This window comes from Macaca thibetana, chromosome 1 (genome assembly GCF_024542745.1).
Source record: "Macaca thibetana thibetana isolate TM-01 chromosome 1, ASM2454274v1, whole genome shotgun sequence".
Classification (NCBI taxonomy): domain Eukaryota; kingdom Metazoa; phylum Chordata; class Mammalia; order Primates; family Cercopithecidae; genus Macaca; species Macaca thibetana.
Window position 1 is genome coordinate 167,136,350 of NC_065578.1, and position 17,781 is coordinate 167,154,130.

The 17,781-nt window shown below is 34.1% G+C and overlaps 1 long non-coding RNA gene across 1 annotated transcript in view; it reads left to right on the forward strand.

Moving 5' to 3' along the window:
• The first annotated feature begins 4,038 nt into the window (after positions 1 to 4,038).
• Positions 4,039 to 17,781, forward strand: part of LOC126949849 (uncharacterized) — a 41,526-nt gene continuing 27,783 nt past the window's right edge. Inside the window, exon 1 of the long non-coding RNA XR_007723974.1 lies at positions 4,039 to 4,247. This is a non-coding gene — a long non-coding RNA (uncharacterized LOC126949849). The remainder of the gene's footprint in view (positions 4,248 to 17,781) is intronic.

The following is a 17,781-nucleotide window of genomic DNA, read 5'->3' on the forward strand; positions in this document are numbered from 1 at the left end:
ATTTTTGGTAATTAAACTTACAGAGCTTTCAGAGAATTTTCAGTCGTCTCTTAATATGCAAGACTACTGCAAATGCCTTTCCCGTGATGCTTATATTTTCACTTTTAGTAATGTTGGTTATTGTTGGTTATTTTTACAGTTGATTTTTAAAAAAACTTCATCAATACCTCAGCGAGCACATATAGCTTCAAGTGTCTTCCCTGACTAAATCTGTACTAATCTTTTGTCCAATTGTTGACCCCTCCACTCTCTACATATCTCATACACTTTTGTACTGTCTGTTGTTGGGTCTTATGTTAAGTGTGTAAGTTCCTTTAAATCTGCTCCCTGTTCTCTAACTTCTTTGCCCGGACGTAATTTCAGGTCTCACCCTTCTTGTAATGGAGTATGATAGTGACCACAGGATGGCATCCCTACCTTCTCTCGGTTCTTTCTTCAAGCCACTCAAATGTTTCCAAAGTGCAGTTAAAATCATTGTACCTTCTTGTCCACATCCTTCTAGGAATATCCACTAAATACCAAATCAAATACTAGACCTTTGTTTAAAAAGAAGCATTTGGTGAAGTGTATAATATATGGGCTTTGGAATAGGATATGGATTGACTCTTCGTTTTTCTCTGAGCAAGGTTTTGAAACTCTGAAAGCCCCACCTTTCTTATTTGTTTTAAAACCTACCAGATGACTATGAAGATTTATATCAGTTAATTTATATAAGGCATCCAGATCACTGCTTGATGTACTGCCTGCACTCAAATAAATGCATCCTTTCCACTGCCCTAAAATAGTCACATACTTCTCCTTTTTGGCTTCATGTATATACAATGTTCTTTCTTGTCTCCTACAAAGAAGCCGAAAGAGGGGTGTGTGTATGTGTGTGTTTCTTCTTCTCCATTTTTTGTTGTTTTTGCTTCTCTCTTTCCACAACTTAGAATATTCACTGACTGTTATGTGTCTTCTTGTTTTCTCACCTATAAAAATTTTATCTGACCTTCAAGGTTCATCTCACATTCCAACTACTGCGTGCATTATTTTTCAATTTCTTTCCACTGAAATGTTGATTACTTTCTTTTGAAACTCCATAGGTCTATATTCTTTGCTTATGATATCTGGCACATTCAACCTTGTATTATACTATTTGAATTTTTGTTGCTGAACTCCACTCCAGATGGTTAGCAGATTCAGGGACGACGTATCTTAAGGCTTCCAGCAATTTCACAAGCTAGAAATTCAATAAATATTTATGTGACAGATTATACTTTCCAAAGATGGCTGCAACAATAACTCCCATTGCACATATGTTATGCAATATAACATTGGCTATTCCCCATCAAGAAGTAGAGTGTCTCTCTTCTCTCTCTTGAACCTGGGCAGAAATTTTGACTATTTGGGGTAATTAGAATAGGACAGAAGTGAGGCTGTTCCTCTTGGTAGCTTTCACTTCCTGACTCTTAGAATGTTTGCTCTTAAGATTCTCCCTTCCTGGAACTCCTTTTTCTCTTTGTGTTTCAGTTTGCATAATTTCTGTTGATCTATCTCTATATATCTCCAATACACCTTCAAGTTTACAGATTCTTTTCTTGGCTGTGTTGAGTCAATAATAAGCTTGTCAAAGTCAGCCGGACACGATGGCTTATGCCTGTAATCCCAGCACTCTGGGAGGCTGAGGTGGGCGGATCACCTGAGGTCAGGAGTTCAAGACCAGCCTGGCCAACATGGTAAAACTCCATCTCTACTAATAATACAAAAATTACCTGGGCTTGGTGGTGCATGCCACTAATCCCAGCTACTTAGGAGGCTGAGGCAGGAGAACTGCTTGAACCAAGGAGGCGGAGGTTGCAATGAGCCAACATCACGCCATTGCACTCCAATCTGGGCGACAACAATAATGAAACTCTCTCTCCAAAAAAAAAAAAAAAAAAAAAAAAAGCACATTTTTCTCATATATATTTTATTTCTCACATTTTCATTTGATTATGTGTTATAGCTTTCATCTCTCTGCTAAAATCACCCACCAGATTATGCATACTCTCCACCAGAGCACTTAACATAGCAATCGTAGTTTACCTAAAATCACTGTTTGATACTGTAGCATCTGAATCATATTGGCTATTGTCCTCTTGATTACCTTCTTTACACTGCTTTTTTTTTTTTAATTGAAATCTATTTTGTGTAGGATATTGGAGGCCAAGATAAGCAGCTTTATACCTGGAAATGGGCCTGCCTTTCCTTCAGCTGAACCCTTAACGTGAAGGCCAAGGGAAAAAGTAAACCTAGTGACACAGTGAACTGGATTTGAGATTTGTTGTTGCTGTTGTTATCTTTAGTGTACATAGGCCTCGGATACCTCAAGTATTACCTTATTTTTAGTGTGAGAAAAGCTTTGTCAGTGGGAGTTTCTCAATATCTGTTCCATCCTCAACTTTAGGAGTTTCCTTTCTGCTTCACCTCAGACAGCATACTCTCCAAATTCTTGCCACATTCCCTGCCATAGTCAATTTGTTAGCTGGTTACCTCGCCAGATGGCACTCTCTTTCATTCTGATTAAGTTCCAGTATTAGAGGTGGGGACTTCTTAGTAACACTGTTTCAGTCTTAGTTAGTAGATCTACTGGGCCAACATGTATGCCTGCCACAGTTCCAGGAGCAGATTTTATTTTCCTATTAACTTCCTGTAGATGTAGTGAGCTTTCAGTGATGGAATATGGGTGACAGTTTTTGTTGCCTTATTTAAAAAAAATATATATATATATATATATAATTTGAACTTTTATTTTAGATTTATGAAAGATTTCTACAAGGAGAACTACAAAACACTGCTGAAATAAATCACAGATGTTTGTTTTCTTTCTCCAAAAATCGAAGGATTTAATTTGCAGAAGAGACAGGAAAAAATGATCAAGATGAGGCTTCCTTTACACAGCAGCTGCTGTTCTCTCTGTCAGGTCTGTGCCGTGAGGCATGGGCTCCTGTTTCATGGATACTCTGCGATAATTAATGTTTGTTGTTTTAAACCCTAAGTTTTGGGCTAATTTGTTACCTAGCACTGGATCTCAATAAATATTATCTGCTAGCTGCTATCATGTGGTGAAAAAACTTAAGACTCTTATATTAGGAAGACTTGCCTGAGGAAATAGTTTTAATAGGAAAGCTAGAATTATAAGTTAATTCTCACAATGCAAGATCTGGGTATTTGTCTACCGTATTATACTATATCTGATTATTTAACTCTTAATTAACATAAATCTATTGATGAAGGTATGTCTCCTATTACTTCAAGTTTACATGTTTTCAACTAGTCATCAAATCAGCTGTGTTTAGAAGTAACCTTCCTCTTCTAAGAGCAATAGTTACTATAAGATGACATAGCTGCTTAGGATTCAATAGAAGTTTATTGTCTGCATAGAAAAACCTGAGTCTAAATGAAAGAGAAGATATCAGTGATTCTGTGAATAGCTATCACATGGCTTCTGAATAATAAAAGGGGAATTTCTGTGAATTTACCAATGCCAAGTAAAGTAGTTTGTTTTAGCTGAAGTGAAACCAGTAGAAATAAGCGAAGCTGAAGCCAAATGTTGATCTAAATAGCTGAAGGTCATACTAAGTGAGTAAACATACTGCAATTTAGTAATTATGAAATATTATATTTCTTAAGTATCTGTTTAGCTATAATGTTTGGCTTGATGATTTAAAAACTAAAGATGTTTTTAGTTAGGGTGGACTAACTGCTATAAAAACAAACCTAAAATCTCAGTAACTTACCATAATTAAGGTTTATTTCTTACTCACGTCACTGGTCATTAGTAAACTAATGCCTCATTGAAGTAGGTGTTTTCCGGTTAGGGCTGCTTCATGCAGGTATCATGGATCCAGGCTTCTTGTACCTATGGTTCCACACGTTTTAAGGGCTCAGTTTTCTAAATCTGTCTAGCAGAGAAGTGAAATTCAGACTGTGGTGAAAATACATATGCTCTCAATTACTTTTGCCCAGTGGTGACACACATCAATTTCATTTTCATTCCGTTATTGAGAACAATCACGTCTGATGGGTAAGAGGCCTGGTCAAGAAGATCTAACAGTGTGTCAAGATGAAATAAGTGTTGGGAAATAGCTAGCCAGTTTATGCTACAAGATACATGTCTATATAATTGCATTTATGTTTTGTGATTTCCTTTTACATCAAGAAGTCAGAAAGGATTATGTATGAAATTGAATGGAGAAAATTGTGATGTGTGAAGTAGAACAGATTAGGTAAATACATCTTTAATATCACTATTATTTCTTCTTCAAATGTTTGCTATAAATCCTTAATGTTGGCTATAATTTGATATAATTTACCAGTAAATCAACTGGAATTCAAGTTGTTTTTAAGGCATTTATTTACAAATTTAATTTAAAAAGACAGATATAGAACCATTTAACTCTCAATTTTGTTGGACATAAAATTTTGTAAATAGCAATTAGCTCAAATTAGGTTGTTCAGATTTGTATACTTACTCATATTTTGTCACTTTGATTTCAACTACTAAGAGGTATTAAAATATCTAACTATGAGTGTGAATTATTTCTTCCTTTAGTTTGGCCAGGTTTTCCTTGTGTATTTTGCAGCTCTGTGATTAGACACATATATGTGAATGCTTATTACAACTTCCTGATAAATGATTTTTTTCACAATCATGAAATGTTTCCCTCTGTCCCTGCTATTAACTTTTGTTTTCAAGTTTATGCTGCCTGATCTTAATATAGCCATACAAGCTTTCTCATGCTTACTATTAGGATGGTACATTGCTTTACATTCTTTTATTTCAATGAATCTGGGCTTTTATTTTTTATTTTATTTATTTCTTTTTTTGAGACAGAGTCTCACTCTGTCACCCAGGCTGGAGTGCAGTTGTGCAATCTCAGCTCACTGCAACCTCTGCCTCTCGGTTCAAGTAATTCTCCTGCCTCAGCCTCTGGAGTAGCTGGGATTACAGGCATGCACCATGAGGCCTGGATAACTTTTATATTTTTAGTGGAGACAGGGTTTCACAATGTTGGCCAGGCTGGTCCCGAACTCCTGACCTCAAGTGATACGCCCGCCTTGGCCCCCCATAGTGCTGGGATTACACCCATGAGCCACCATGCCTGGCCTGTGCTTTTATTTTAAAGTGTATTTTTAAAGGCAGAAATAGTTGTGTGTGTTTTTTTTAAATCCAGTATGACAATAATTTCCTTTTAATTTGAATAGTCCATTTGTGTTTAGTGCAATTATTCATGTGTTTGGACTGATTTCTATTATTTTGCTACTTGTTTTGTATTTCATCTCTTTTTTGTGTTATTTTTTATTTTATTTCTGCTTTCTTTTGAATCAGTAAAGTACTTTGACATTAATGCATTATTTCACTTTCTTTTATTTGTCCTATAGCTATGTCCCTTGTATTATTTTTTATGTGCTTTTCAAGAGATTGCAATAGATATCCTCAAACTGTTAACATCTATTTAAGTTGTTATTGTGTCCCCATTTAGTGTAAAATGTGACTTAAAGAATTTTTTTTTTTTTTTTTTTTTTTAGATGGAGTCTCACTCTTTCACCCAGGCTGGAGTGTAGTGGCGCAATCTCAGCTCACTTCAACTCCTACGTCTCAAGTTCAAATGATTCTCCTATCTCAGCCTCCCAAATAGCTGGGATTACAGACGCACGCCACTACGCCTGGCTATTTTTTGTATTTTCAGTAGACATGGGGTTTTGCCATGTTGGCCAGGCTGGTTTCTAACTCCTGACCTCAGGTTGTCTGTCTGCCTAGCCTCCCAAAGTGCTGGGATTACAGGAGTGAGCCTCCGTGCCCAGCCAACGTAAAGAAATTTAATAAAGTTATTATCCTTCCCTTTTTTTGGTCATGTATTTTATTATTACTTCATACTGCCCCTCAGCTATCTCAGGTCTTTGATAAAGTTTTAATATTTTTATTTATTATTTAGATTTAATAATGCTTATTAATTTTTCTCCAAGTTCATCAGTCTTTTCTTTTGTAGGTGTTTAATGCTGTTATTCCAATCCAGGCTACTTTTCGTTTCAGATCATGTACTTTTAAGTTACAGAATTTCCATCCATTTCTTCATAACTTCCCATTTCTCAAGATTTCCCACTTTTTCATTCACTTTATCCATTTTCTGCCTTGCAGTCCTTTGATATATTTTAGCAACTTAAAAAACAAACAAACAAACAAACAAAAACCTTGTCCCTGCTAATTCCAACATCTTTTCACCTTGGTGTCTCTTTTGAATTTTTTTTTTTCTTGATCATGGGCTATATTTTTCTACTTCTTTACATAGATTGTAAGTTTTTATTGTATGTTGGACATCATGGGTGACACTTGCAGTATGTGAATTATGTTGTTTTTCTGTAAAAGTTATGGTGATTTGTTATGGCAGGCAGTTTGATTATGAAGCATCCTCTTGATTCTATCAGGCTCCATTTTATTTTTTATTAAGACAGATCTATTTTAGTTTTGTCCTAAGAATTGCCCTTACTCTCACTTACTTTTGTAGTCTCTCAAGGTTTACCAGAGCCTCCCAATTTTTTATATATATCTGTACTGAGAAAGTTATCATACCTATGTTTGGCTTCCAAACCCACAGCAGCCATTCTCACGTAGTGCTCATGGAGTCCACTTGTGCATATTACAGCCCAGCCTTTATTTAAAGATTCCATGCAAATGTCTGCTATTGCTCCTATGCACAGCTTTTTCCTTTTCAGACCCTGAAATCCTCGCCTCTTGTCCAAGCTTGAAACTTGCACCAGCAGTGTGGTGAGATTGTTGTCTCTTTTGGATTCGTTGTCTCTTCAGTGTGCAGTGAAAAGTGCCCCCAGGCTGGAATCCAGTCCAGAAACAGGTATAAAATCATATGTTTTCCTTTTTCAAAAATCATATGCCTGCATTTTAATTTTTGTTGTCTCAAATTTTTCCAGTTTCATAGCAGTTTATAGAGGGAGACATATCTTTTTCCAGTTCCTCTATTATGATAAAAATTAGAAATCCCAGTTGAATCAACTATCATAATAAATAATTAATAGAAGGCGAAGTCTGTTTTTCTCTTCATGTCTTGTCTTTTTTTACATCATGTAGCTCAGGTAATATTATTGTATGAATACAATGTAGAGTCCTGGGTGCTCATTTTTACAGCTAATTACAATGATTATAATTAATATATAAATACTAATCACCCTATCTAATTTTTAAAATTAAAAAACCAACAGCAATATCAATTCATCTTTAGCTGCCACTTATTCAATAGGCAATCACAGCAATTGCCTTAATTAGAAAAGTTATTGGTAGAAGAAAAGACAAGCAATAAAATGAAGACTACAACTTTCTGAAAACCAAGTCAGGTCTTTTTTTCTTTTTTCTAAAAATAACTGTGTCCTTTGATGAGTACTTCTATAGATATAATACCAAGGGAAATAAATGACAAGTGGGAAAGGGAGCTTTTTCAAATTCACACAGGTTCTCCTACTCTGCCAGCATGAAAATGCTGTTGATTATAATAAAATGTGATTTTGTTTTCATCATACGCTTCCAAAAATCCGGTATTAATAATAAATAAATTAAACTGAACATGATTTAATATAGGAAATCCTGAGTTACAGCCAACTGGAAACCAGAGGTCTTAGAAAATGTAAGTGCCAGTTCCAATGAAAAAGTATGTAGTATATCCTACTAGTTGTCTTTGGAGTATATATGCAGTTAATTAAAATAATTTGACTTCTAAACCCTGTACTGAATGAAAATCAGAATAGCGTACTTTAAAATCAATAGAGTATGTTAAAAAGTTTTAGTTAGCTACTAAGCTAATGAAATTTCAGTTTTGTTAAAAGAAGCATTTAAAACCATTTTTACGGCCGCGCGCGGTGGCTCACGCTTGTAATCCCAGCACTTTGGGAGGCCGAGGCGGGCGGATCACAAGGTCAGGAGATCGAGACCACGGTGAAACCCCGTCTCTACTAAAAATACAAAAAATTAGCCGGGCGTGGTGGCGGCGCCTGTAGTCCCAGCTACTCAGGAGGCTGAGGCAGGAGACTGGTGTGAACCCGGGAGGCGGAGCTTGCAGTGAGCCGAGATCGGGCCACTGCACTCCAGCTCAAAAAAAATAAAAATAAATAAAAATAAAAAAAATATAAAACCATTTTTACTATGTTGGGAGTATTATCTATTCTTAATTATTCCAAATTTATACTGTATATCTTATTAACTCCTATTTTCTTCATTTTAAGACTACACATTAATTTCACTGGTTTATTATTTGGATTCAGACACCACAAAAATTAATTAGAAGATATTTTAATGTAACTGTGATTTATTAATATTCTTATATTTATATTCTTAGGTATCTTAGAAAGGTACTTCAATGTGACTTTAAATTCTGTAAGAGCGTCTTTTTAAAATCTTCTCTACTACTTTTATTTATCACCACTTATTACACATCACAATAAATACTTATTTCATATATTTTTCATGTTGTATGTTTGCTAGTATGTATCAAGAAGAAAGAATGGAAGAGCACTCAAGCTTTCTCCAATGCTGACATTTTGAAAATGTCATAGTTTATAAGGAAATAACGAAAAACCGTATTACATGGCAGAACATTCTGACCTTTTGCTTGGAAAGTGATACGAGTTCTTGGGCAAACTCTGTAAAGAAACTTAGAGGTAAAATTCAGTTACTAATAAGTAATTGAAGATTTCAAAGGTCACAGCACGAGCAACAATTTGGTCTACAAGCTAGGACATGGAATAAATTTTTTTTCAATTATCAATTTCCTCTCTAATGTTATTTCAGGGGCAGCAGACATGTGAAGGGGTGTGTGTGTGTGTGTGTGTGTGTGTGTGTGTGTGTGTTTTAAGGCAGCTTTGGATATTGATTTTTAAAGTATTTTTTAAAGGTTACATTGAGATATAGTTGGCATATAACAGGTTGCACATAATTAAAACAAACAACTTGATAAAATTTGACATATGTATATACCTGGGAAACCATCACCATGATCAAGATAATGAATGTGTACGTTACAGGCAAACTTTCCCGGTGCCTCTTTGTACTCCATTCTTCCCTATCCCAACCCCTAAGCAGTAACTGATCTACTTTCTAGCCCTGTGGACTATTTCACATTGTCAAGATATTTTTGTAAATTAAATCATACTGTATGTTCTTCTTAATTATCTGGCTTCTCTCAACAAAATTATGTTGAGACTCATTCATGCTGTTATATATATCAACAGAAGATTGTTATTTATTGCTGAGGAATATTTTGAATGTACATAATACAGTTTGCTTTTTCACTCACCTGGTGACGGAAAGTTCAGTTGTTTCAAGTTTTGGCTATGATAAAGTTGTATAAATGTTTGCATACAAATGAGATGGCTGGATCAGAGTAGGCATATTTTTAACTTTTAATGAAACTGCGAAATGGTTTTCTAAAGCTGTTGTAACACTTTACATGCCTCCCAGCAGTATATGAAAGTTCCAGTTCCTCAACTTCCTTGCCAGGATTTGAAATGTTCAGGTTTAAAAATACTTTTTTCAACTTTTATTTTAGAATCAGGAATAATACATGCAGGTGTGTTACAAGGATACATTGCATGATCCTGAGGTTTGGAGTACAAATGAATCTGTCACACAGGCAGTGAGCATAGGACCCAACAGGTAGTTTTTTTCAACACTTAACCCCCTCTCTCGCTCTCCCTTATTACATTCTCCAATCTCTGTTGTTCTCATTTTTGTGACCATTTGTATCCAATGTGTAGTTTGCCCTTACAAGCAAGAACATGTAGTATTTGATTTTCTGTTTCTACATTAGTTTGCTGAGGATAATGGTTTCCAGCTGCATCCATGTTGCTGCAAAGATCACGATTCCTTTCTTTTATACGCCTACATAATATCTGATGGTACATATGTACATATGTACCACATTTTCTTTATCAGATCTACTCTTGATGGGTACCTGGGTTGATTCCATGTGTTTGCTATTGTGAATAATGCTGCAATGAACATATGAGTACACATGTATTTTTGGTCAAAATTTTTTTTCTTTGGATATATATACCCAGTAGTGGAATTGCTGAGGTGAATGTTAGTTCAACTCTCAGTTCTTCAAGAAATCTCCAAACTGCTTTCCACAGTGGCTGAATTAATTTACATTGCCACCAACAGTTCATAAGTGTTCCTTTTCTTCACAGCCTCACCATGTTATTTTTTAAAATAATAGCTATCTGTATTTTTAAAATAATAGCCATTCTGACTCATGTGAGAGTTGTCTCATTGTGATTTCGATTTGCATTTCTCTGATGATTAGTGATGAAGAACATTGATGTATGTTTAGTGGATGCTTATATGTCTTCTTGTGAGAAGTGTCTGTTCATGTTCTTTGCCACTTCGTTTTTTCCTTGTTGATTTAAGTTCCTTATATAATCTAGATAATAAGCCTTTGTTGGATGCATAGTTTGTGAATATTTTCTCCCACTCAATAGGTTGTCTGTTTACTCATTTGATAGTTTATCTTTCTGTGCAGAAGTTCTTTAGTTTAATTACAGCCTATTGTTACAGGAAAGGGGTTCCGACGCAGATCTCGAGAGAGGGATCTTGGATGTTGCGCAAGAAAAATTCAGGGCGAGCCTGTACAGTAAAGTGAAAGCAAGTTTATTAAGAAAGGAAAGGAATGAGAGAGTGGCTACTCCATAGACAGCGCAGCCGTGTCTAAACTCCAAAGGGAGGAGGCTTCAATGAGTCTTGTCTAATCTTCCCCACTTTCTGTAAGGGCCTGAACTAATTTTTCAAGTCTTTGGAGTCCTCTTGGCTGAGAGGGGCATCCATTCAGTCAGTTGTGGGGATTAGAGATTTGTTTTTGGCTTACAGTATTGTATCCCAGCAATCCTTGCCTAGTCTAGAAATTTCAAAATTTTACATTTCACATGTAGGCATATCATCATTTGACTTAATTATTGTATATGACGTGAGGTTTGGATAAAAGTTAATTTAAAATTTTTTACTTTGTATAAGTTATTTCAATAGTTCTTTCACAGTTTTTGAAGACTGTCTTTCCCAACTAAATCTCCTTGTAGAAATCTGTTGTCCATGTATATGGGCTCTCTAATCTCTTCCATTCAACTATGTGTCTATCTTTATGTCAATACTACACTGTATGATTACTATGACTTTATGCATCTTTTGTACTTGGTCATTAGCTACTTATATCCAGATGGGTCCCCAACTTATGGTGACTTGATCTGTGAATTTTCAGCTTAACTATGGGTTCATCGAGGTATTAAATGCATTTTAAACCTACAGTATGGGGTTTTATCTTGGGTTTATCAGGACATATCCCCATTTTAAGTCAGGGAACCCCCGTATTTGTCATTGTTATTTCTTTTTGATATCCTGACCCTTTATCATTATAAAATATTCTTTAACTCTGGCAACATTTTTTGTTTTAAAATCTATTGCCTTTGTTTTAAAATCTATTAGTACAGCCACTCCAACTTTCTCTTGATCACCTCAGCATCCCGATGCTGGGAGTAGGATGAAAAATGCTAAAGTCCTTATCCTCTGGAGAAGGAAATTCTCCAACTGGGCGCTAGGGTGGGGAGTGGGAGGATGAGGGAGACCTGTGTTTTTGGCTACTGCAGTCTGGAGAGGAGTCTGCTTCGCTGAGCTGGAGAGGAGGGAGGGACTGGTATAGGTTCAAGTTCTGTATTATCACCCTTCTTAACCAATTTTTGTAGATTTTCTTGAATAGGTGTTTCTTCTTTTACTTGGTGCTCTTAGGATCAATTCCAGGTTTAAATGATTGGATTCGTTTTTGGAAAATAATTTCTCCCAATTTCCCTGGGGATTGTGTCAGTGGAGCTCTTCATGTTATCATACCTAAAGTGAATCTCTGGAATTTCTAATGTATACATAATATGTTGCTTTTTAAAAAGCATGAAGTAAAGGTAACAATATGTTTACATGTATTACAACTTGGTACTTACACGGGTTTCAGTTATATTATTTTCTCTGATGTTTTTATGTCTATAATATTTTATAGTTTTAAAAACTAAGAGAAAATTACTAAGAGGGTGTATATCACTGAAAGTATCATGGCACTGACTGAACTGTTTTGCATCTTTATTCCACGTGTAAGATAGAGAGGTCTATCATAATCTGTCAGTATTGTTCAGATTGTGATTAATCACAATGAAGATTTATTTATGTATAACTTATCACTATTACTGCCTACTTCAGACCTCCATCGCTCATTCTGGGTCCCCATTGTTTACACAATCCAGTCCACATTTATGTGCAAATAATTTACATTTTTTATTATCAGGACCAAGTCTGCTTCTCCAGCCTTATCATCCACTGCTCTGTTTGTATGGCTTTTAGCCACTATAGAATATTTAATGTTACTCATGTGTACTACATTTTCATTTATATCTGTATTTTGTATTTTCTTTGAACTGAAATTAGCATTCTCCATACTCTATCTGAAGAAATGGTAGTCATTTTCTAGGATGAGCTCATATATTATTCTCTTTGTGAATACAAATAGTAGCTAAAAATTACTGAGCTTGTGTATATGTCAAGCGAACCGCATACAATTCCAGATTTAATTTACTATCTTTGGAAAGAAGGCAATTTTACCCTCCTAAGTGCATAAAGTACATTAGAATTAGTGAATTAAATCCCAGATTGCTATGTCATAGCCAATATGTCAGTATTTCTGACATCATAGATGGGTATCTTTTCTCTAGAACATTCAGGTTTCCACCAAGTTTTCTTCAACATTTTCCTCTTCAGTTGTCTCACTTCAGTTTCCACACCTATTGTACTTACTTGCTCCTTCCCCTCTGTTAAACAAGAATGTTCTTCATAATGCTGAGCTAAATAATGCTGACTTCATATTCTGATCACTTTGATATTTGATATTTACAAGAGGGTATAATTCATTTAATAAATTCTGAAATTATGGAGGCTTTTTTTTGTTATATTCAGCAAAAAGAATCATGAGAAAAACAGAAAAATTCTCAGAAAATATTTGTTGAGTCTTCAGATTTTATGGTTCTTAATAGATAAGTAATTATGAAGGTTTGGGACTTATTTTTACAATGTGACAGTATTTATCTTTTTACTTAATTAAATTTAAAATTTATTCCACAGAGGCCAATAAAACATTATTAACAAGGGATATATATGTATGTATATGGTATCCAGTAAAAGTTATGCATTAAATTTTACCTGTAGCTTTAACAATTAGGCTTAAAATTTTATGGAAATAAATCAGATTCACATGGGTACATATGAGTAATACAAAACAGATAGCTAGAATAATTTATTTGAATTATATTGCAGTGTAAACATATTTTACTTGATTCTTCATGTATTAGCTCTGACAGATAGGAAATTTATTTCAAACCCCTGGGTTCAATTTTTCAGTCTTTTACTTTCTCCCTAATCTTTAATAAAATAATATTTTAAAAAGTCATACTAGCAAAACATGAGGTAATAGATATCATTGACCATTTATTAAAAAGGACACTTTGCTAATAATTATCCTGATGCCATTTGAAACGGCATCTTCATGTATTCTGTATCTTGCTGCAATTGATCTAGCATTAATCAATTATAATGCCCAGGAAAATTGATGTTCATTCATTTTGGTCAAGGACAAAATGTGAAACTGTGTCAAGTCATTGGAGGATTCTTTTTTAATAAATATCCTATTCTTAAATTTTACTATGCATATCTACTTCCATTTAGGCATCCTGAATATTAACAAATCTCAATGTATAAAGTATGCACAACAGGGATTTTTAGCACATATAATGAAGTCAGAAATTTATAGTTTATTTTTTGGTTAAATCTCTTGCCTTCCAAATTTCTTTTTTTCTGCTTTCTTCTTTTCTTCATGAGTATTTTTAACACAAAGTTAAAATTGCTGGCATATTTCAAGCAACGTTATAACCTTCAGAGAAAGAGAAACAAGAGCTGTATGCTTTTTTAAAAAAAATGTAGTCTTAAATAGACAAGCATTGCCAGTAGATTATATTGCATATAATGACAATGACAGTTATTTGACATTGTGTGTGACGTGTGCATGAATGACCATTTGTGTATGTATCAAAGTAGTAATTTGAAATAAGATGGAGCAAAGCGTTCTGTTATCATTTAATCATATGCTACATTAAATGGGTATATAAAATATTTAAAAATCAGAAAAATTATGTTTATTTAAATTACAACAATTTAGAACAATACAGTTATTTTCACTTGTTTTCTTCACCATTTTCTCTTACAATTTTCATACAGATTTCAAATATCATTTAAAAATTTATGTATCTAAATAATATAAACACAACACTTTACTGTTTTATGCAGTATATCAACTATACTCATGTCTTTCGTTTTCAAAAGCAAAACACATTTACACGTATTCCACTTGCCTTTAAAATTGATACAAATAAAGTGAAATTATCATCATCCTTTTGTCAGAATGAAAATTCTCATTTGTAGTGGATAAATTAATAGGATCTATCATAAGAATAGCAAATGAACATAGCACTCTCATATCAGTGAATAACCAGTAAAAACTTACCCCAATGCAAATACTACATGGGTTTCTTTGGATGCCACTTTTTTCCTTCCTGTAGGGGGTGATTTTAAGCAAGCAAGGATAAAGTCATGAGGTGTGTTAGGTGAGGGAGTAGAAATTAGTGAAAGTGATTTGTGTCCTGAAATACCTGGAGTGTTATCAAGTAGCCCTAGCCTACCTACTCCTTTTTGATTATTTCCTTGGGTAAGCAATGCATACTTACACAACAGCGTGGGAATAACTTTCATAGAACTATGTGTGCAAAGCATTGACTGCATCAGCTTAGTTTTGCTGCTTTTTCTCATATATTATTTCTTTTGATGTTCACAAAACTGCAGGACAAGTTTTATTCTTTCAGTTTAGTAAATAAGAAACGAGCTCTCAGAAGGTGTCATATATAAGAATCAAATAGCTAATGATTGTTTTGTTAGGACTTAAATCAGAATCATATTATCCCCCATCGAATTATCTTTTCACCATATTGCATCTATTGTGGCAAATTTAGTAAGCACTTCAAGGATGGCAGGTGATTTAAAAGCTTCTTTATCGCCCAAACAACTCTGGAGTTTAGTGTTAGAATGTCTGTTTTTCAGATGCAAAACTGTAACTGAGATAAAATAAATTATTTGCTCAAGAAGTTAGTGGTGTTCTAAAATTGTGCATGTGTTTCAAGCTGCAAAGTCTCTGTCATACATTTTTTCTGTTGCAAGCATTCACTGGAAAAGTGGAAGTTTATAAAACTGAAAATTGTATAGCCCTGTAAACAAGTCTTGAATTCTTTCATTAAACCTGGGCTGTGAACAGAGGCAATCACACACGGGAGTGTGGCAAACATTTATAGGAATATATAAAATATTAATTCATTAATTAGTAATTTGACTTTAACAAGTTGAAATTTCGTTTATTACTTCATGTGCATCATAAAATAATTATTAAAGCATGAAGTAATCAATATTTAATAGGCAGCCAAATTTATCTTTCCAAGCATTACTCAATATTTTTTTCAATAAAGTGTATATTTTAAAAATTTTAAGCTCTGTCCACGTGCAGCAGCTCATGCCTTTAATCTGAGCACTTTGGGAGGTCAAGGCAGGAGGGTCACTTGAGTCCAGGAGTTCAACACAAGCCCAGGCATATGGCAAAACTGTGTCTCCACTAGAAATACATAAAGTAGCTGGGCGTGGTGTGACCCTGTAGTCACAGCTACTTAGGGGTGTGAAGCAGGATAATCGTGAACCCAGGAGGCAGAGGATGCAGTAAGCCGAGACAGCGCCACTGCACTCCAGTCTATTTTGAGTTATTAAATTAATTACATTAATTTTTAAAATATATATATATAAAATAAATATATGCCACATATATAGTTAATATCACATATTAATTATATATGTGATATATGTTTATTTTTTAGTGTGTGTTTGTGTATATATATAAGACTAAAATCCTCTTTGGCCACTTTTCGGAGCCATTGTTTACTGTTAAGACTTCAGAGCCATAATTTTTTCCCTCCAAATTTCTTGAACTTTGAAATATCTACCAGGTAACACTGTTGCATTTTCTCAGAAATCTGGAAGCACAGAACAATAATGACAATTTACCCACATTCATGTTTTGAGTATTATTCCATTTTAAATGCATATGTATGTGCAGATATATGTATTACTATTTGTATACATATCATCTAAGGGTATGTGTGTGTATGTGTTTAATCACCCTCCATTCGTCAACTGAGGAACTATTTGTATCACATAGAGAAACATAGAGGAATAATTTTTTACATTGTTAAGGTGGCCCTTAACATTTTTATTGTGAATTCCTTATTATTTCTTTTACCGGGTGTTTCTTTTATGCTTTCCCAAACCTTCGCTGAGTAAATTTTTAAGTAAATATCTGTCTTGAAGTAACTCTTCTTAAATGGATAAATGAGGTCCTGTGTCTTTTATATGGCCTCACACAATTGTGTACTTTATGTTTATACATTTACCGTAATTATAATTTTCTATTTATTTGTGATAATTTAATTAATATCTTAGTTTCTTCCTAATATGACATTTGTGAAGGTAGACGCAATGTCTACTTTTGCCCACTTTTTATCTCTTTGTGCTTAAGTTAATATCTGAAATATATTAATACATATTTTTAAGTGAAATAATTAGGGCTAATTCCCAGTTCATTTTTCTCTTCTCTCTGAAACTTTATAATAAACATTTTACCATGGAGTTAAATATGTTTAACTTAAATTGCACATGTAAATGTTGTGATATTTTTAATAATACAGAGCTCTTTATTTGTTCATACTCATTTTAGATAATATTTTTGCATTTCATTTTATTCTGGCTTTACATTTCCAAGAAAGATATTTTAGCTCTGGAGTATATATTGTTAGTCTGCAGATGACACTTCATTTTATGAGGCTAACTTGCAACAACCTTCACAACCTAACAAGCCCTTTTTGTGTTCAGTATCAGAAAAGTTTTAGAAAAGTTTAATAGTTAGGTATTACACATAAAGGTCTCAAATATCTCTTTCCATATCCTTTGACTCAATTTTCTTTCATGTTATGTTTAATAGTATTAGATATGGTATCAGTAACATTATATGTTAAACTAGTTGAGTTTTAAGAATGTGATGGTTTAGCCTAACAAGGATATATCGATTTAGTTTTGAATCTGTGTGGCCAATTCTTACTTTTTCCTGAGTGTCATCAGGAAAATTGCTTGTTGTCTCCGTTTCCTCATCTTTTATATGAAATTAATAAGGATCACTAGTTAATGTTGGGATAGATGAAATTGGAAATAATTAAAATATATGTATTTTTGTTTGTGTGTGTACATCCTGGTGGATAACAGACCTTTACAAATGTAAGAATAATAGGTATTAGTACAGCTTTAAATAAGACATTAATAACATTGATAGTAATGTAGTAATGACATTTTAAAAAGAGAATGTCAGATAAGTAGTGAATACAATGAAATTTGTAAGACCTACTATTCCTTTACCTAACACACACGCATACACACACACACACACACACATACACACACACATTTAGAACTAAAGCCTCTAAAGAATAATAGTACTTTCAGCATAGAAGTATAGTCATCCTCACCTGGTTACTTAAGTAAGGTGTCCTGTAAAGGGTTACATTGTTAATATTTGAAGTCACTTTTCCAGAAGA